This window comes from Pleurodeles waltl, chromosome 3_1 (assembly GCF_031143425.1).
Source record: "Pleurodeles waltl isolate 20211129_DDA chromosome 3_1, aPleWal1.hap1.20221129, whole genome shotgun sequence".
In the NCBI taxonomy this organism is placed as follows: Eukaryota; Metazoa; Chordata; class Amphibia; order Caudata; family Salamandridae; genus Pleurodeles; species Pleurodeles waltl.
Genome location: NC_090440.1, coordinates 1,977,331,451 through 1,977,353,729, shown reverse-complemented (window position 1 = coordinate 1,977,353,729; position 22,279 = coordinate 1,977,331,451).

Genomic DNA, 22,279 nt, shown 5'->3' with positions numbered 1-22,279 from the left:
TTCTGTAAGTGAGGTACTAACACCAAAAGATCTGAAAGGAAGGAGGCCAGCGACAATGGAGTCGGCTCAACAGGTTCCAGCAAACAAAGTCAGGATTAGGTCTTGCTGAGGAAGAGGTGTAGAGCTGCCTGGGGTGGTCTGTCAGGTTCCAAGGGGACTACCTCTGTTTCTATGGAATAAGATCACGTGGGAGTCCTGGGTCGTCTGGGAGAGTTACATATGCCCAAACGCTTCTTGTGCTTCTTCCTACCCGTCTCAGAAGAGGAAGGTGATCTTGAGTGGGGTCGAGATCAACGTTTCCTGTTGCCACGAGCCTGGGCCATAAGGAGCTTAAATATGAGCTCCTTGATGCCTTTCGGTGTATGCTGAGGCAAGTCCTACAGCAGGCAAGAATCGTGGTCAGAACGCCAGCACCAAATGCAAATAGAATGAGGGTCAGTGATGAACATCTGTTCCTCACAGTCACTTCAGGATTTAAAGCATGGAGACATGGTGGTGAACAAAGATTTTTGTGTGTGAGGAAAAACTCACAATGTTCAGGAGGGCACAAGCTCAGAAACCGCAATGAAGGCACAGAAAAAAAAAGAAATTAGGTCATTTTGCTGGGGCAGGTGTGATATGCCTTAGAGGTCGTCATCTGATGTCACTTCCAGCGCCAACCGGGACCAGCACCCCTACAAACGAAGTGACAGTTTTGAGGTTTCTGGACCTAGTCTGTCACCGGAGTTTGTTTTACAGGTGAAGAATCTATAAGTACAAGTATCCATCAATTGTAGACCTGTCAGCCTTAGGGTGGTTGTAGATGGGTCTCGGAGACCGCGTCTTCCTTAACCCGGATCCGCCATTCTTCGGCAGGCTTCCCCGAGACGGCGTTAAGTTCCCCTGGCAACGAGGGGACGCCGCGCCGTAACAGCTGCAGCAACTTCCGGGTTCCGAGCGGTGAAAAGAGGAAGGACAACGATCCTGGAGGGGGGAACGCGACAGAGGAAACGCCGACCGCGGGAACAGACAGACCGGCAGCTCCAACGAAGACGCAGGAGCCCGATTGCAGAAGGAGTGAAGAGACGCTGAAAACGGTGAACGGAGAGACACCGAGGACGCGAGAACTCCGCCACGACCCCGGAGGGTCGTGGCTTAAGAAGGTACGGTCCTTCCTAGGGGCAGGAGGGTTACGGGGAAACACGAGCACTGGGAAAGGGCACCAGGGAGGCGGGAGGAAGGCCAGGGAGGGTTATTAAGTTACAAGGGAAGGGGAAGAAAAGGAACCCGGCACTGCACGGACACCCGGAACCCCAAACCCCACATCCAACACCCCCTCACGGACCCACCCTGCTTGCTGCCCTTCCCTCTATGAGCACAATAAACAAAACCCGATCCCACAGAGGGACTTACCCGTTTCTTTCTTTTCCTTCATGCCCGAAATCTGAGGGAGACGGCCACAGCTTCCATCGCCGGGACAGACCAGAGGGAGAGGAATCCCGAGGAAGAAAGAAACATATTAAGAAGAGACGAAACCCGAGACTTACCTAAACCTATAAACCCTGAACAAGTGAATATTCTGTGAATAGAAACAGAGAATAAACTTAAAACATAAAATCCATAGACCACCTCTCTGACTCTGCTTGATCCGCTCGTATATCAGCCCACCACAATGGTCTTCCCCAAATATTTTACCTACTTAACTCCAATTTTTGAATTTTTTCTGGATTTTGTTTTGTTGGTCTTAGGCCTTTGTTCGCTTTACTACTGCTATCGGGTGCTAAAGTGCTGGTGCTCACTCCCCTAAGCATGGTTTGATTGGCATATACCTGATTGACATTTAATTTACTTAGAGAGTCCCTTGTACAGTGGTATATCATACACCCAGGTAAATTAAATGCTACTAGTGGGCCTGCAGCACTTGCTGTGCCATCCACTTAATTAGCCCTCCAAAACATGCTCCCGGCCTGCCATTGCAGCCTGAATGCAGTGTCACACTGTCATGTCGACATGACATTCAAACCCCCTTGCCAAGCCAGTCTGGAACCAGGGCAAAGAACCTTTCCAAAAGCTTCTCCCACCTTCCAGAAAAAGGGCACAAGGGTATAAAAACAGGATTTTCAGACCCACTCTTCAGTTCACTACTGGATCTGCAGAACAACTCTGAGGACTGTTTGCTGCTTTGACCTGCTTGGTATTCTGGAAGACTCAGGCTGTACCTGGAAGGACTGCTTTGCCACCTGGTGTTTACCTTTAACCCTCAGACACTATCTCTGCTGTGGGGCACTGCATCTTCACCTGCATCCAGAACTGTTACCAAGGGCTAATTTAGATAGCCTTCTGTCAGAGCCACAGGGGCAAAACAAGCTCCCACCATTTTGAACCTGGACCCAGCCTGAGTGAATCTTGAACCCCCAAGAGGTCTCCATTTACCATTGGTTGTGGTGCTAACAGTGCCCAGAGGGCCAATTTCTAACCCTGAGGACTTGAACAAAATTGGGCCAAATAAAGTGCCCTGAGAATCATAAAGAGATGGGGACCAACCAGCTTACCTATCTGCTGAACTGCATTGCCAGTCGGACTCAATGTGCGGCATCATCCCCCACTACATTATTGTCTGCAGCAGCAAATCCATTTCAGTGGTCCTTCGTCAAATAGGTATCCGACCTCGTGGAACTGTCTTCAGCTATTGCCTCGTCTTGCAGGAGATTTCTGACTTCTATTCTGGCGACTAAGACCAAATGTAGAAATCTTCAGAGTGGGTTTTACCCAAGGCCATCTAATGACGAAGCTCCCTCCTCTGACACTTCCTGCAGCTTTGCCCAGCTGAACTTTACCTTTGCTGACATTTTTCTTCAGGAATTTTTCTAAGTCCGAAGGTAAGCTGTAGGAAAATGGCTCCCTGTTTCAGTTACCCCCCACTTTTGCCTGATATTGATGCTGACTTGACTGAGAAGTGTGCTGGGACCCTGCTAACCAGGCGCCAGCACCTGTGTTCTTTCACTTAAAATGTACCATTGTTTCCACAATTGGCACACCCCTGGCACACAGATAAGTCCCTTGTAAAAGGTATCAGTGGTACCAAGGGCCCTGTGACCAGGGAAGGTCTCTGAGAGCTGCAGCATGTGTTGTGCCACCCTTAGGGACCCCTCACCTAACACATGCACACTGCCATTGCATATTCTGTGTGTTGGTGGGGAGATAAAGGCAAAGTTGACATGGCATTCCCCTCAGGGTGGCATGCACACAAAATACTGCCTGTGGCATGGGTAAGTCACCCCACTAGCAGGCCTTACAGCCCTAAGGCAGGGTGCACTATACCACAGGTGAGGGCATAGCTGCATGAGCAATATGCCCCTACAGTGTCTAAATCTGTTCTTAGACATTGTAAGTACAGTGTGGCCATATTAAGTATATGGTCTGGGAGTTTGTGAAAAAAGAACTCCACAGTTCAATAATGGCTACACTGAACACTGGGAAGTTTGGTATCAAACTTCTCAGAATAATAAACGCACACTGATGCCAGTGTTGGATTTATTACAAAATGCACACAGAGCGTATCTTACAAGATGCCCCCTGTAATTTACCCAATCGTTCAGTGCAGGACTGACTGGTCAGTGCCAGCCTGCCACTGAGATGAGTGTCTGCCCCCCTGGGGTGAGAGCCTTTGTGCTCTCTGGGGACAGAAACAAAGCCTGCACTGGGTGGAGGTGCTTCTCACCTCCCCCTGCAGGAACTGTAACACCTGGCGGTGCGCCTCAAAGGCTCATGCCTTTTGTTACAGCTCCCCAGGACGTCCCAGCTAGTGGAGATGCCCACCCCTCTGGACACAGCCCCCACTTTTGGCGGCAAGTCCAGAGGAGATAATGAGAAAAACAAGGAGGAGTCACCTACCAGTCGGGACAGCTCCCCTGCCTTTAGAAATCCTTTATCTTGGTTTTGGGGGATTCCCCCAATAGCGATAGGGATGTGCCCCCCTCCCCACAGGGAGGCACAAAGAGGGTGTAGCCACCCTCAAGAACATTATCCATAGGCTACTACCCCTCAGACCTAAACACTCCCCTAAATTGAGTATTTATGGGCGACCCTGAACCCAGGAAAGGAGATTCCTGCAACCTGAAGAAAGAAGGACTGCTGACCTGCAAGCCCTGCAGAGAAGACGGAAGGCAACAACTGCTTTGGCCCCAGCCCTACCGGCCTGTATCCTGACTCGAAAACCTGCAACCAGCGACGCATCCAACAGGGACCAGCGACCTCTGAAGTCTCAGAGGACTGCCCTGGACTAAAGGACCAAGAAACTCCTGTGAGCACCGGCTCTGCTCAATTTCAACAACAACTTTGCAACTTTAAAGAACTTCACTCTTCCTGCCGGAAGCGTGAGACTTCACACTCTGCAGCAGACGCCCCTGGCTCGAGATCCAGAGAACCAACACCACAGGGAGGACTCCCCGGCGACTGCTACGACCCCCCCCCCCCGGGCCCCCACAGCAACGCATGCAGAGAGAATCCAGAGGTTCCCCCTGACCGCAACTGTCTGTAACAAGGGAACTGATGCCTGGACCAAGTACTGCACCCGCAGCCCCCAGGACCAGAAGGAACCGAACTTCAGTGTAGGAGTGACCCCCAGGCGACCCTCTGCCCAGCCCAGGTGGTGGTTGGCCCGAGAAGCCCCCCTGTGCCCTGCCTGCACCGCTAGAGTGACCCCCAGGTCCCTCCATTGAAACTAATACAAAACCGAAGCCTGCTATGCACACTGCACCCGGACGCCCCTGTGCCGCTGAGGGTGTGTTTTGTGTGCCTACTTGTGTGTCCCCCAGTGCTCTACAAAACCCCCCTGGTCTGCCCCCGAGGACGCGGGTACCTACCTGCTGGCAGACTAGAACCGGAGCACCCCTGTTCTCCATAGGCGCCTATGTGTTTTGGGCACCTCTTTGACCTCTGCACCTGACCAGCCCTGAGCTGCTGGTGTGGTAACTTTGGGGTTGCCTTGAACCCCCAATGCTGGGCTGCCTATGCCCAGGAATTGAGACTTGTAAGTGTCTTACTTACCTCACAGTCTAACCAATACTTACCTCCCCCAGGAACTGTTGATTTTTGCACTGTCTACTTTTAAAATAGCTTATTGCCATTTTAACAAAAACTGTAATGTTATTGCTCTAATTCAAAGTTCCTAACTTACCTGTGTGGAGTATCTTGCATCATTTTATGTATTTACTTCAAATCTTGAACTTGTGGTTCTAAAAATAAATTAAGAAAATATATTTTTCTATATAAAAACAATTGGCCTGGAGTTAAGTCTTTGAGTGTGTGTTCTTCATTTATTGCCTGTGTGTGTACAACAAATGCTTAACACTACCCTCTGACAAGCCTACTGCTCGACCACACTACCGCAAAATAGAGCATTAGAATTATCTAATTTTACCACTATCTTAGTTCTAAGGGGAACCCTTGAACTCTGTGCACACTATCTCTTACTTTGAGATAGTATATACAGAGCCAGCTTCCTACATAAGCGCTCTCCGTGCCCAAACCATCATTGTAGCCAAACTGCACTTCATCACAGTCTGCCTTTTCGTGCAAAACTAAGGCCCTCATTATGACTTTTGCTGTCTTTACAGAAGACCGCTGTGGTGACAGCCGCCAACAGACCGTCACGGAGGCATCAGTCTGCCCGACAAATCAGGACTCACAAATACAAAAACGCCAGAGAGCAGCCAAAACAACAATCCTGCCAGACCTAACAGAGATGAAAAACAGTCGGTTCCACAACCCTTCCCGCCACACCTGCAACGCACCGCCCTCCAAATAATGACCCACAAATTACCACAGCAGTAACTCAACGGTGGTTACCCATTGGCGGTGCGGACCGCCGCGGTCGATTGGGCCACAGAACACCAACAGAAGCCAAAATTGGACAGATTGAAAAACTCACACCTGACACGTACCCACACCTGACACGTACCCACACCGTACACACCCACCAACAGCACTATAAAATACACCCCCACAAAACCCACAAGTCTTTGCAAACGCAAAAACCTAGCTACACGTTGCCAGCCCAAACATCTGCAGAACTGCACACACAAACCCCAACCACCTATCTGCATGTCACGCTTCACAAACCATACCTCAACACCTAACAACACTGGACACAATCACTACTCCACAGCATCCCACATGCACACACACACACACACCCAGCATCTCAACAAAACATTCCACCCTCTGCACAACACACACTACACAATAGGCATGTCCCCACAAAAGAACCCCCATTCCACTGATGAGATCTGGGTCATGGTTGACGAAATCGCAAGGGTTGAGCCACAGCTGTTCGGTGCACAGGTCCAGCAGATATCCATTGCCAGGCAGATGGAGCTATGGCAGCGGATCGTGGACAAGGTGAACTCTGTGGGAACCTATCCACGCACAGCGATCTGCGGGAGAAGGTGAGTGCAATGGCATTCAGGCACCACATTGCCGTCATGAAGACTGGCAGTGGACCCCCACCTCCCCACCCACAGTGGACAACATGGGAGGAGAACGTCTTGGCTATCCTGCACCCAGAGGGCCTCAGTGGAATCACTGGAGGGCTGGACACTGGTAAGTCACCATTACTACCACCACCGATACCTGTATGGCATACCACCACCGATACCTGTACGGCATATCACCCCGTGTCCCTGCACCCCACTCCATCCCAGAGATCCACCCCATAACTAGCCTCAACTGTTTACCCCTGCATTCCCTACCCACTGCAAGCACACCCCTCCAGGCCCAGCATGCACACACAACAGTAATGCATGGGCAGCACATAGCACTACCAATCCCACAATCCATCACCATTCACAAACCAAAGGTGGCATAACAACACCCATCCCATAGGGGAAGCCAGAAATGATGAATATGTAACTGATAATGACTGTAACAAATCTCATACATGTCCACAGGTACCCCAGCCAGTGTAAGCGGCCAGCATGTGCCACGTCAACCCAGTCCTCCACCAGGAGGCTCCAGTGATGACAGCAGCTCTGGTTGTCTGGATCTGGATGATCTCCCTGGCCCATCTGGGACACTGGTCAGTCGAACACAATAGACACATCAATCAACAGTGTGCCCACCTGTACAGGGACTTAGGCCGACACCACACAGGCAAGATGATGAAGGTCCTGGTGTCAGTGGGAGTGGGCACACAGTTCACGGGACACAGGCACAGGGGGCCAGTGCCAGTGGGAGGACAGCTGTGTGCCAAGGAGTGGGCCAAACCAGGGAACCAGGACATGTGAGAGGAGGCACTTGCACATGTCCTGGAGTGTACCAGAAATCCCAGGACAGGATGGGCCAGGTACTTACCATCTTGCAGGACAACCAGGCTGAGGGGGAACACCACCAGGAGGTCATGCAGCAGTTGCAGGCCTTAAATGCCAACATGGCCTCCATTGCAGGGATGCTGAGTGACATGGCTACCATCATGCATGAGTACACAACACACCAGTGGGCCCCTTCCACTAGCCAGTGTACTGACCAGCCCTCCACATCTGCTGCGAGGACCTGCCACAGGACTCACAGGCCACCAGCACCCCTCCCTCTGCAGCAGAAGAACCACCCTGCAAACGTCCCCTGCTACCCAGCCACCAGAGACTGTAGCCAAGACCCAAACCACTTCAAGGAAGTGAGCTCCTCCTAAATGTCTCCCTTGTGTGCCACTGAGACACATTGTTTACTTTGGACTGCCGTTGCTCCTTTACCTATGGCCCCATGGATACTGGACCTGTGATACAAACCAACTGGGCCACTACACTGAAGATTTTGTCCACCATCACACCCCACTCTAATGCACTATCCCTTCCTTTTTGTCAATTCAATAAACACACAAACACAACTGAAGGTTTTGTGCTTTAATTACAACAATATGCAATGTCTTGACCTTTATGATCCTGTGCAAATGTAACATAAAGTGTGAAGCCATCCAATGGACAGTCAGTTTGGGGTACACATAACCAGTGTGAGAACATGCAACCTCACCAGCCACCTAACTCTGTGAAAGCGGTCTGTAGGCATCACATGAGTTCACAGTAGTGACCAGACCAATATCTGCAAAAAGGGAAACCATTAGTGACATACAAATGAGAAGTTAAGAAAGTAGAGCAACATGAGCCCCTGTAACATTACAGCCTACATTCAGCTATTCACTTCACCCCAGACATTTGCACAGCAATTGACTCCAAACACCATGGGTGAGGAGAGACAACTCACTTCAGGCCCTCACACAAGATACCACAGTATTAGCAATGCTGTGTTGTCAGTATGCCAATCCCTTCTCTGGACAACCTAGTCTGATGCCATGTTGTCACGGAAATTTGAGTTGCAACTCATATTACATTCCCAGCAACAAATCCTAAATAGCCAATGAAACGAGGACACAGTTTGCAGTGGGCATGTAACTGAAAATGCTAAACTACTGCTACCGATTGCATGGGCTGAATAAGCTTGATCACTATCACCATAACACTGGCACGACTGACTACATATGGAACAGTGTCAGGACACATAATGCACTCATTTGTGCTTGGCACAACACAGCAGGCACATAGCACTTAATTGTAATTGAGGTATGAACAGAAGTACAGTCTTACCTGAATGTCATTGTAAGTACTGCTGTGTCAGATGTGCCCTGTTGTCCACATTCTCCTACTCCCCATCCTCATCACTGTCTTCAGTGTTCTCTGCTGCCACAGGTGCATTGTCTCCCCCCTCCTACTGCAGGAATGGCACATGGCGCCTGAGGGCCAAATTGGGCAGCAGGCCCCCACTATCTTGGAGATCTTTCCAGGGGAGAAAAGTAAGGATCCACCAGAAATATGGAGACACCTGAACCTGGCTTTCAGTAGCCCAAAAGTCCTTTCAATTACTCTTCTGGTCCTGCCATGTGCTTCATTGTAACTATTCTTTGGCCCTGTCCTTGGATTCCTCACAGGATAGGTTTGGGTAGCCGGAGTCACCTGGAAGTAGTGAGAGACACACATTACTCATGTACAATAGCACACAGGACAACTCCAGGTGGCATACAGTGATATACACTGTGTGAAACTTCAAGCTCACCTATGTAGTGAGAGACACACATTACTCATGTACAATAGCACAGAGGACAACTCCAGGTGGCATAGTGACATCCACTGTGCAAAACTTCAAGCTCACCTATGAGCCACACTCTCTCTGTAGTTGTGGCACCATCTGTGGGATGCTGCTGTTCCTCAAAACACAGATCCTGAAAACATGGCAGTAACATGGGAAATACACTGGTCAGCAAGGCACACCATCTTGATATTTATTGAATGGTAATTCTTCCTATTTCTGTACACCTGCTGATGTGTCCTGGGAGGGACCAAGGCAATAAGTGTCAGATGAATGGCCCAATCACATGTGGAATGTGTCCCATTGTGTAGAATGCAGCTTTCACAGTGCGCAAATCACCACTGTGGGGAATGATATAGCTTCTCATGTGTTTCAGCAAGGCAGCCAAAACTCTACTCAGCACATTAAAAAACATTGGCTGTGGCATACCTGCAGCCAAGCCCACAGTCATCTGGAAAGAACCACTGGCCAGGAAGTAGAGCACTGACAGCACTTGCACTGCAGGGGGTATTGTTGTAGGTCTATGAATAGCAGGAATGAGATCTGGCTCCAATTGTTGCCACAGTTCAGTGACTGTGGCCCTTTCCAGACGATAGGTGAGTATAATATGGCGTTCCTCCAGTGTAGCCAAGTCGACTAGGGGTCTGTACACGGGTGCATGCCTCCTCCGCAGCAGTGGTTGGTATCTAAAGATACAAACATCATAAGTGTGTGACAACAGAAAGGATGGGCACACAAAATCACAGCATACAGAGCAGTCCCATTCAATTCACTCAACCAATGATTGTAATTTAAACTTGTGTCCTCTACGTGAAAACTGACGTCTTCCAAAATATATACTATTCAATTGCCATTGTGTCTCACAGCTATAGTAGGAGTCATGTGTTGTGATTTGTAGCATCCCATTTTACATGTTTTGTCAACTACTCATCTGCAAGCAGGGCACTGGTATGAGATCTAATTTGAGTGCCAGAGTCTACAACTAAACCAAAGTGTGCAGTGGAATTGCTTTTGTGTCTACCGACGGTACCTATGACGCACACTAAATTGAGCACCATGAGTTCCAGCATCAGAAGATACCAACCTCCTGTCCTGCATGCAGGGACAGGTGGAAGTGACCTCACTCCACCGGCATTTGGCGTCATGGCCGAGGGTGGTCTGCACCGCCATGCAACTCCTCATTGGTTAACATGGAAGTCTATGGAGCACAGGGGCCAATGATGATCACTCCTGCCAGTGACGGAGTTCACCGGAGCGGACGTGATCGCCATTTTCTGTATCCCACTTCACTTGATTCCTGACTCTCACCATATCAACACCTCCACTCCGTGTGCTGCTGTGTCCTGGGTCTGGAACCAACAATGGGCCATGCTTCAGGGGATAGAGCCCCAGCCTTCACATCTGAAGAACTTGAGAAGCTTGTGGATGGGGTCCTACCCTTGTATGGACAGTTGTATGGGCCTTCAGATCAACAGGTGAACTACTTTTGGGTACTTTGGATGCGACAATGCTGTGTGTAGATGTACGTGTGTTCAGGCAGTGTGCCAATTGGGGAGTGTATTTTTGCTGCATGCAATGTGGACGCAGAGGTACGAGTTATGTGCAAGGTTAATGTGGGATCTATGCAGTATGTAGCCATTGCTGTTACAGAATGTAGTGTGGAGTTCATGGTGTTCTTCCGTCTGTGTTCCCTATGCAGGTCAGTGCTCATCAGAAGAAAGGGTTATGGTGTGCCATCACCAAGGATGTGCGGACCTTGGGGGTACCTATCCGGCAGAGCACCCACTGCAGAAAGAGGTGGGAGAACCTGCAACGTTAGGCCCGGAAGACCGCGGAGGCCCAGCTGGGGAATTCCTCCCAACGAGGGAGGGGTTCAGGTTGAACCCTGCCCCCCCTAATGGCCCATATACTGGCAGTGGCCAATCCGGAGTTCAATGGGTGCTTGAAGGCAGCACAGCAGCCACAAGGGGGTGAGTACACACTGTGTGAATTCTTTCCTGATGCCTGCCATGGTGGTTGGGTGCAAAGTTCTAGTCAGTGTATGGCCCAATTAGCCCGTGTAGCTAATCTTGTAGAGACCTGCTTAGCAATGGTGAGTGATATGTACATTTGGTATTGGTAATTAGCTGGTATTCCATCTTTGAGACCTACATCATGACTCACCAGTGTTGTTGTGATGCTCTGAGGTCTATTGCCTAGGTGGTGTGACCTGGCAATTGCACGTTATGCTGTCAGTGTCAGAATTGTGTAGCTGTGCCTTTGTCAACAGGCAGACATGGCTTAGTGAGTCCCAGTAGGTGTGCAGATGGTAGTCTGAGTTCAATTCTGCTGTTGTTCCAAGGCAATGGTTTGGTATTGTGACTGTTACTGCAGTGTTAGTTCCAGTGAGTCATTGTGAAGTGTATGCCATATGTGCTATTATTGCTGTAAATGACCCTGTGGTCCCTTTCTTTCTCCCCCACCCTCTTCTCCTTTTCTCATCCTGTCCTTGTGTGCATTAGCATCATCTGGCGAAGGAGCAGGGGCACCGGCGATTGGGGGAGCTGCTGCCCACGGGACCCAGGAGGCAGTGTTCGATGCTGAGGGGACCAGTGGGGTGGAGGGTGAGGGGAGCACCATGGGGGAGACAGGAGTGACAACAACAGATTCCTCCTCTGATGGACCAGCATGCACCCTAGAGAAGAGACAGGACTCGCAAAGACAAGCACAGGCACCACAGATCACACCACGAGTGCGCACACACAGCCAACACCCAGGTGCACACACAACAGACACTGCCTCCACTGTCTCCCCCTTTTCCTCCTCCCTCACAGAAACATCAACACTCACACCTGCAAGCACAGCATCCTCAGTCCCAGATCCTGCCACTTATACAGTCTTGCCCACAGTCACCACAACAGCAGACACGCAGACTAGCACCCCATTCACCACATGCGCAGTCACCACCATCACAACCACATGCAGCACACCCACCTCACTTGCAGACACCACCACAACATACATGCACGCGACCAGTTTGTCCTCTCCCACCCAGTCTGCCCTCTTCCTCCAAAAACACAAATGCCCCCACTCACTCAACTGCCATCCACCTCACACACACACACACACGCTGTACCTGCAACACAGTCCAGCACACCTACTCCTCCTACAACCACTTTCTCTACTTCCACTCCCAAACCTCATCCCACACTCCTCCCCACTGTACCAAAAAACCTTTTCCTTCCCCACTTAACCTCTTCCCTCCTCTTGACCCACCCTGTGTTGCCGGAAATGTAAGGTCCCGCTCCCACAGCCCAGTACCTCCAGCTCCCAGTTCTCTCCCTGGTGTTACACATGTCCCTCCCCCTGCAGAAAAAGCTCCCATTACAGGGCACAGGACAGCCACTCTGACTCCCCGCTCCAAGCACACTCCTCCACCCCCTAAACAGAGGAGCAAAGGCCTGCTCACTCCCAAACCCAAATCCAAGGACTCCCCTCCCAAGAAAGGACCCCCTCCTGCCCCCAGAGATGCCTGCCTTGCACATCGATATCCCTGCCCAGTAGAGTCACTTGGGCTGTCAGGAGTCAAGTTGGGCCTCTCATGTTTCCATGTGTAGTGACATGGACACTTTTGGACTGGCCAATGGCCCTTTGTGTATATAGTTCTATGATTTTAATGTGCTCACTAATCCCACCGGAATACAGTGGTTGGACTAAAGGTATTTTTCCTGGCTTTTTTCCACTTCTGGCTTCTATTGTTGTAGTACTTTTCAGTGGATTGTTCTCTGTGAGTGCTGTGCGTTGTGCCTGTGGGTGTATCACTCTCCCCTCCCTCCCTTGTGTGCTAGGCGGCTGTCGTAGTCTTTGTCCCTGTTGCTGCTCCTGGACTTCCATTGCATGGTACAGCATGGGCAGGGCTTCCAGTTCGGATTCTATGGCAGCCGCGGACTCCTCTGTGTCCCTGGAGGCGGAAAAAAAACAATGGACTTGGATACGGCCTAAGCAACTGCCACTGACTGAGGTTAATTCAAGCATTCCATCACTTTGTTGTATTTGCATTTTATCACAGGTTTAACATATATATATATATTTTTTTAAATACACCAGCCAGTAGGGAACATCCCTTGATTGGACTGTTCCCAAGGGGAGCAGGGTCCAGACTAAATTAAATATGCCTGTGTTCTGAGGTGGTAGGGTGGGAAAAACAATGGACTGGGATACGGACGGAGCAATTGCCAGTGACTGAGGTTAATTCAAGCATTACATCCATCACCTTGTTGTATTTAAATTTGATCACAGGTTCAACATAATTAATTTTTTTACAATTAATCCAGTCATCCGGGAGCGTCCCTTGCCTACTGCACATAAAAAGATGTTCAAGCTATCACGCTCCACAGGACCCACTTTAGGCGTGTGGGAGACTTACTGTTCGACCCCTTTAGCACCAAGCACCAGTTTTGAGATTAGGGTAAACTCTTGCAACCAGCTTTCAAGACGGATTCAATGTGTGGGACAGATATTCCAGCTAGCCCTTATTAGGGCTCCCAGAAAGGCTGTCAATCTCAGTCTCTTCTAATGGTCCTGAGGAGGCTTTAATGGATTACTGACCGAAATGAGTTGACTATTAGTTTTGAGGAGTCGAACAATGATTGACAAGATAAAAACGCTTTTTAACCTTTTAAGGACTAAGGCTCAACTAATATGGAGCTTTTCATCTGAAATGCCAACTAGTGTTAAGCTGGATACTGTAATCATGTGCAACACCTGTGAACTACTTTTAGAAGGACTGAAAGATAATTTGATAGCTGAGTTGCTGACTAAAATTTGAAAATGAACATGGCACTTGTATTTTTATAAATTATGGTGAACCCTTGAATAAAGCATCAGATATGTGTATTGCCCAATAATAATCACAGCCTTATTGAAGGTCAAAATACTTACGTGCATTTGTCCCGTAAGGAACCCCCTCCTTTTGTGCAGTTGTAAATTTGCCCAGGTTCCGAAGGGGTCAGCTGGGTTATCTCATTATAATTTTACCAGCCATTGGCTCAAGTATATTGTACATTACTCTAGTAGAGCAAAAGATCACATTATTTGCATTCAGTAATGCTTTTTCTTGTGGATAGTTATTGTTGGACTTTTGCTTATGCAGGGTCATCCCCAGTCTTTTGCCTCCTGCCTCCTATTTTTTTCTGACCTGTCGCTGTTGGCTTTTGAACTCTGAGCACTTTCCCACTGCTAACCAGTGCTAAAGTGCATATGCTCTCTGTGTGAAATTGTATGTGATTGGTTTATCCATGATTGGCATATTTGATTTACTAGTAAGTCCCTAGTAAGGTGCACTAGAGGTGCCCAGGGCCTGTAAATCAAATGCTACTAGTGGGCCTGCAGCACTGGTTGTGCCACCCACATAAGTAGCTCTGTAATCATGTCTCAGACCTGCCACTGCAGTGTCTGTGTGTGTATTTTTACACTGTAAATTCGACTTGGCAAGTGTACCCACTTGCCAGGCCTAAACCTTCCCTTTTCTTACATGTAAGGCACCCCTAAGGTAGGCCCTAGGAAGCCCCAAGGGCAGGGTGCAGTGTATGGATAAGGTAGGACATATAGTAATGTGGTTTATATGTCCTGACAGTGAAATACTGCTAAATTCGTTTTTCACTGTTGCAAGGACTGTCTCTCTCATAGGATAATATGGGGGCTACCTTTAAATAGGATTAAAGCGTAGATTCCCCTAGAGAGTAGATGGACATGTGGAGTTTGGGGTCCCTGAGCTCACAATTTAAAAATACATCTTTTAGTAAAGTTGATTTTAAGATTGTGCGTTTGAAAATGCCACTTTTAGAAAGTGAGCATTTTCTTGCTTAAACCATTCTGTGACTCTGCCTTGTTTGTGGATTCCCTGTCTGGGTCAGTTGACAGTTGGGTTGTTTTTCACCTCACACCAGACAGTGACACAAAGGGAGCTGGGGTGTAACCTGCATTTCCTGATTAGCCATCTCTGCTAGGAGGGAGGGGTGGAGTGGTCACTCTCATCTGAAAGGACTGTGCCTGCCTCTAACAATGCCGGCTCCAACCCCCTGGTGTGTGTCTGAGGCCTTGCCTGGGCAAGGCAGGATTTCACAAGTAGGTGTGAGTCCCCTTTGAAGAAAGGTGACTTCAAAGACTAAAATGGGTATAAGAAGGGCACCCAAATCTACAGACTTTAGAAACACTTCTGGAATCAAGAGGAACCTCTGCCTGGAGAAGAGCTGTTAGCTGAGGAGGAAGTGCTGCCCTGCCTGTGACTGTGCTTTGTGGAGCTTTCCTGCAGTGCTGCTTCTGCCAGAGTAAGAGGGCAAAGACTGGACTTTGTGTGCCTTCCATCTTGAGAAGAAATCTCCAAGGGCTTGATCTAGAGCTTGCCTCCTGTTGTTTGAAGTCTCAGGGACAGCAAAGACTTCTCTCTGCCAGCACCTAGAGTCTCTGGAGAGACTCCTACTCTGCCCTGTGGTGCCCATCCAGTTCCTGGGACCCTGAAAGGAGAAGCTGGCAGCCTAAGGACAAGAAAATCCACGCACAGAGCGCCATGCGGGGAAAAGATCGACGCGAATCCGATCGGCGGCTGAAAAACGACGCGCCGCCAGCTCCGCGGCTGAGAAACGACGCTCGCAGGAAACGCGACCGAAGAATCGACGCACGGAGCAGGAGAAACGACGCGCAGCATCGCTGACGGAGGCTGGGAGATCGCAACCTGCGCGGCTGGATCGTCAACTCATCGTGCGACTGGATTTTTGACTCGAGTACCGCCGTGCGGAGTTATTTTCGACGCACGCCCGCCCGTGCGGGGTTATTTTTGACGCACACCAGGTACATTTTCACTCTAGCAGCGCTAGTGTGTTTTTAAAACTACTTAAAGACTCTTTTTGATTTTTAATTAATAACTTGACTTGTGTATGGTGGATTTTTGTCGTTTTGGTCTTGTTTTGTTTAGATAAATATTTCCTATTTTTCTAAACCTGTGTTGTGTCATTTTGTAGTGTTTTCATTGAGTTGCTGTGTGTGTTGGTACAAATACTTTACGCCTAGCACTCTGGGGTTAAGCCTACTGCTCTGCCAAGCTACCAAGGGGGTAAGCAGGGGTTAGCTGAGGGTGATTCTCTTTTAACCTGACTAGAGTGAGGGTCTTTGCTTGAACAGGGGGTAACCTGACTGTCAACCAAGGACCCCATTTCTAACATTGGTGATCAGCGGTCGGGATTTGGACTTGTATTTGTGCCTGACATACAGTGATTGAGTGTACACTACTGTTTTGATCTCAGACCACTACGTGACCACATACTACTTGTTTGGTGATCTTTTGCTTTTTCTCTTAAGGACTCCTTTTTGTTCTACTTCCATGATTTTGCTGATCCCTTGACTGATTCTTTTTACTTCATTGGGAACTTATTTTCTGCCTTTGGAACTTTGCACTTGTGACCATCATGTCTCAATCTGGAGATGCAACAGCTGGAGCTGTGTTTGAAATGGAGAAACTGAAGGAGTACTCAGTTGTTCAATTGAAACAGTTCCTTAAAGATCTTGACTGTCCCACTAAGAGCTCCACCAGGGAGGGGGAGCTGCAAAAGGCACAGAGGGCCGGGGTGACAATCAAGAAGGCTGGAGGGCACACAGAGGAGGAGAATGTGGGTGGGGAAGTGCAGAGGATACACAGTGGTGTAGTGGAGGTACCTGTTACGCCTGGGGGGAGGGTCCCAGTGTCGTCTAAGGGTCTGACTCCTAAAGATGTGCAGGACAGACAGGCAGAAAGGGTTCGCCGGTTGGAGGCAGAAAAGTTGAGGATGCAAAGGGAGTATGACAAGTGGGAAAGGGACTTCGAGATACAAAAGATGATTTATGCTTACAAGCTTAAATTGAAACCGCTGGAAGTCATGAGGGCTGAATCCAGCTGGAATGGTGGCAGCAACAATTTTATATCTAGTGCTGCTGAAGAAATGCACATGCCCAGAGATGTGGTGCCCTACTTGAAGGAGGGAGTTAACACACACCAGGAGGTTCAGGGGTATGAGGTAGCTCCAGTGATGCACAGGGTCCCTGAGGTGGATTGGGGAACTGGCATGGGGAGTCAGATTCCTACTGGTGGGAAGGACACTCTACTGACTCTAGGTGAGAGTGACAGGGAGAGGGGTTCCCCCCAGGTAGAAGTCCTGGTTATGGAGTCTGAAAACATCCCAGAAGAGTGTGGGTTGAGTGTCAGGGACAGTCAGGTACTGTCTCACCAGTCTCAGGAGGGTGATGTGGGGTGCTTTTCCAAAGCAGAGTCACTGGATGGTTGGGTGAAGGGTACTTTGGTTAATTCATGTAAGGGGCTGAGTGATGTAACTGCTGGAGAGCATATGTCTAGTCCTTATTTTCCAGAGCTACGCCAACACCAGGTGGAGTGTGAGTTCTCTGACCCCCAGGGAGCTTACAATGGAGGCAGACCTCTTGGTGAGTACCAGAGAGTCTGAAGAGGCATTTGGGGGTGCTCCTGAGAGGAGTGGTCTAGGTATTTCCCAACCAGGTGAGGTAGGGAAGGATTGTAGTGTCCCAGGTAGGTCCCAGTGTAGTGGGATGGGTGAGGGACCCCATGTCCAGTCTCTGAGGAGAGGGAATGGGGATGGGCTGAGGTCCAAGGTGCCCGAGATCCGGTCCCAGGTCCTGGAGGGTTCCATGAGGGAACACCAGGAGGGGAGCCTAGCCTGTACCATAGGGCCATCTGTTGAGGGAGACCCCACAGTGTCAGGAGAACTTGGGGGGGCGGCTGTAGCCAGCGTCCCACCAGTTCTGGTGTCTGGCAGTACCACTCCTAGTGAGGGGGTGCAGAAGTCCAGACAGAGGGTTGAGAGGGGGTTGCGGACCCCAGTGGAGAACCTGGAGGGTCAGGGCTCAGCTCTGAGAGCAGAGCCCCCCAGGAATGACCTTGGTAAGACCATTTCTGGGTTGGGGGGAATCCAGACTCTGTCAGATGGGCAGAGGTCAGGAGACCTGCGCCAGCCACACTCTTGTGTGGCCCTTGGGGACAGTGTGTCCCTTGAGGGGGTAAGTGTGCCCCCCTGGAAGTCCTGGTGTGCCAGGCAGTGGTTCAACCGCAGGGTGGTGACCCTGGGTTGGATGACCAGGTTCAGAGGGTAAACTCTGACCTGGTGGGGGGTAGGTATGCCCCCCAGGAAGTCCTGGGTTGCCAGGCAGTGGTCCAGTCTGTGGGTACAGACCCTGGACTGGAGGATCAGGTGCAGGGGGTAAACCCTGACCTGAAGGGGTGGGCGGTTTGCCCAATCACCCCCCCCTGGTGTGACTTCAAGGGGTACTCTCCCTGAGGGGGGGGTGCAGAACCCTGAGAGTAGGGACAGGGGAGAAAGAGCCTCACCCCTGGCCCTGGTCCAACCTGAAGGTACAGACCCCAGGTTGGCGGACCAGTTGCAGGTTAACAGCCCTGCACTGGTGGAAGAATTGTGCAGGACTGCTTCTACAAGCACCCTGACAGTTTTTGACTCTGGGGGTGCCGCTTCGGCAGGGAGGGTACAGAGCCCCAGAGGGGAGGACCAGGGTCAGGTTGTCATCCCTGACCTGGTGGAAGAGAGAGTGGTCAAAGGGTGCCAGGCACCTGGGGCTACCGCCCCCCACTCTCCGCAGTCACAGTGGTTGGAGAGGCCTGAGGTCGGGCTCTCATCCCTGACAGTTGTCCGGGGCCACCGTGGCTTGCTGTCCTGGTGGACAGAGTTGCCCCTGGGGGGGGGGGGGACGAGAGTCACACCCAGGGGGTGGAGTGGGCAACACCACTGTGTTGGCCCTGGTGGTACTATCTGCCCATTGCAATTCATCTGTGAGCAAAGTAAAGTTAGGTGCTGCACAGATGGTGTCTGTAGATGTGGAGAAGGGTTCCCCATGGGTTAGCTTAGTGGGCCCTGAGAGTATGGACAGAGGGATCCAACTGGAGTCAGGAAGGCGTAGAACTGGAACATGCCCCTGCTGTTGTGGGCCTGGGTCCTTGTTCTATCGCCCCAATCAGGGAAGTACATCAAGGTATTGATTGTTCTCCCCTGGCTTTAGGCTGGTAGGGGGTCGTGTTGGACTTTTGCTTATGCAGGGTCATCCCCAGTCTTTTTGCCTCCTGCCTCCTATTTTTTTCTGACCTGTCGCTGTTGGCTTTTGAACTCTGAGCACTTTCCCACTGCAAACCAGTGCTAAAGTGCATATGCTCTCTGTGTGAAATTGTATGTGATTGGTTTATCCATGATTGGCATATTTGATTTACTAGTAAGTCCCTAGTAAGGTGCACTAGAGGTGCCCAGGGCCTGTAAATCAAATGCTACTAGTGGGCCTGCAGCACTGGTTGTGCCACCCACATAAGTAGCTCTGTAATCATGTCTCAGACCTGCCACTGCAGTGTCTGTGTGTGTATTTTTACACTGTAAATTCGACTTGGCAAGTGTACCCACTTGCCAGGCCTAAACCTTCCCTTTTCTTACATGTAAGGCACCCCTAAGGTAGGCCCTAGGAAGCCCCAAGGGCAGGGTGCAGTGTATGGATAAGGTAGGACATATAGTAATGTGGTTCATATGTCCTGACAGTGAAATACTGCTAAATTCGTTTTTCACTGTTGCAAGGACTGTCTCTCTCATAGGATAATATGGGGGCTACCTTTAAATATGATTAAAGCGTAGATTCCCCTAGAGAGTAGATGGACATGTGGAGTTTGGGGTCCCTGAGCTCACAATTTTAAAATACATCTTTTAGTAAAGTTGATTTTAAGATTGTGCGTTTGAAAATGCCACTTTTAGAAAGTGAGCATTTTCTTGCTTAAACCATTCTGTGACTCTGCCTTGTTTGTGGATTCCCTGTCTGGGTCAGTTGACAGTTGGGTTGTTTTTCACCTCATACCAGACAGTGATACAAAGGGAGCTGGGGTGTAACCTGCATTTCCTGATTAGCCATCTCTGCTAGGAGGGAGGGGTGGAGTGGTCACTCTCATCTGAAAGGACTGTGCCTGCCTCTAACAATGGCGGCTCCAACCCCCTGGTGTGTGTCTGAGGCCTTGCCTGGGCAAGGCAGGATTTCACAAGTAGGTGTGAGTCCCCTTTGAAGAAAGGTGACTTCAAAGACTAAAATGGGTATAAGAAGGGCACCCAAATCTACAGACTTTAGAAACACTTCTGGAATCAAGAGGAACCTCTGCCTGGAGAAGAGCTGTTAGCTGAGGAGGAAGTGCTGCCCTGCCTGTGACTGTGCTTTGTGGAGCTTTCCTGCAGTGCTGCTTCTGCCAGAGTAAGAGGGCAAAGACTGGACTTTGTGTGCCTTCCATCTTGAGAAGAAATCTCCAAGGGCTTGATCTAGAGCTTGCCTCCTGTTGTTTGAAGTCTCAGGGACAGCAAAGACTTCTCTCTGCCAGCACCTGGAGTCTCTGGAGAGACTCCTACTCTGCCCTGTGGTGCCCATCCAGTTCCTGGGACCCTGAAAGGAGAAGCTGGCAGCCTAAGGACATGAAAATCCACGCACAGAGCGCCGTGCGGGGAAAAGATCGACGCGAATCCGATCGGCGGCTGAAAAACGACGCGCCACCAGCTCCGCGGCTGAGAAACGACGCTCGAAGGAAACGCAACCGAAGAATCGACGCACGGAGCAGGAGAAACGACGCGCAGCATCGCTGACGGAGGCTGGGAGATCGCAACCTGCGCGGCTGGATCGTCAACTCATCGTGCGGCTGGATTTTTGACTCGAGTACCGCCGTGCGGAGTTATTTTCGACGCACGCCCGCCCGTGCGGGGTTATTTTTGACGCACACCAGGTACATTTTCACTGTAGCAGCGCTAGTGTGTTTTTAAAACTACTTAAAGACTCTTTTTGATTTTTAATTAATAACTTGACTTGTGTATGGTGGATTTTTGTCGTTTTGGTCTTGTTTTGTTTAGATAAATATTTCCTATTTTTCTAAACCTGTGTTGTGTCATTTTGTAGTGTTTTCATTGAGTTGCTGTGTGTGTTGGTACAAATACTTTACGCCTAGCACTCTGAGGTTAAGCCTACTGCTCTGCCAAGCTACCAAGGGGGTAAGCAGGGGTTAGCTGAGGGTGATTCTCTTTTACCCTGACTAGAGTGAGGGTCTTTGCTTGAACAGGGGGTAACCTGACTGTCAACCAAGGACCACATTTCTAACAGTTATTTTGACCACAGATTCCTCACTTTTTTTTACTCCCTGCAGACACCAGACAGAATCTAGTGAATTTTTCAGCTATGCTCCGGTGCATCAGTGGATGGCAATGTGTGTCACTCCATTGGCTCTGTGCCCACTAGAAATGATAAGAGTGAACCCAGACCTAAGAGCCACCCCTCTGCACTGACATACGTTTCTTGTCTTTTCCCTCCACAAGCCCTAAGGAGCGGAGCGTAGAACCACTGTGGCAGTGTGCCTACCCTTAACCTGGGAAGTTCTCAGATAATGAAAAGGTCATTCTGCAAAAGAGGGAGGTGGGAAGGCAGTGACAAATCTACAGTGAGACAGACCTGTAACCAGAAATATCTTTATAAAAAGACAGTAAGTTGTTGTTCTGATGAAGATTCCTCACCTTTTGAGCAGATACCAAAGCAGCACCTCCCAAAGGTGGAGGGACTGTAGAGTGGACTTAAATCAAAAACTCCTGATAAACCAACCAAGAAAGTGTCCTGCCTGTCAGACATTGATGTCAAGACAGTAATGCTTTGTGAACCTGTACACTGATGCTTACATCACAACCGGACAGATGTCAAGAACAGGCACTGAGTGTGCCAACGCAGAGGTACCACCCTTGGCCCTGGTGAAATGAATCCACAGTCCTTCCACATGCTGCTTCCTGGCCAATGCATAGCAGATTTTAACACAGACAACTATCTACTTGTTACATTTTCTGCACTACCTTACCTTTATTTATTCCCTCCCCCCAAAAGTACACCACAAAAAGCAAATCATTTACCCAATGCTCTTTAGTTTGGTTGATGTAAAAACTTAAGGCTCTCTCTTCTATTTTAAGGGGTGAGGAAGAGCAAAGGACATTGAAAGGGTGATGGGACACTCAACGATGAAAGGAGTCATGACTGTTGGCAAAAAAGCGCTGTGGTCTTCAACACTAGTTTGTCTTGGAAAAAGGTGGTGTAGGGTGGCTGCAGCGAGAGAAATGGAACTCTCTCTCGA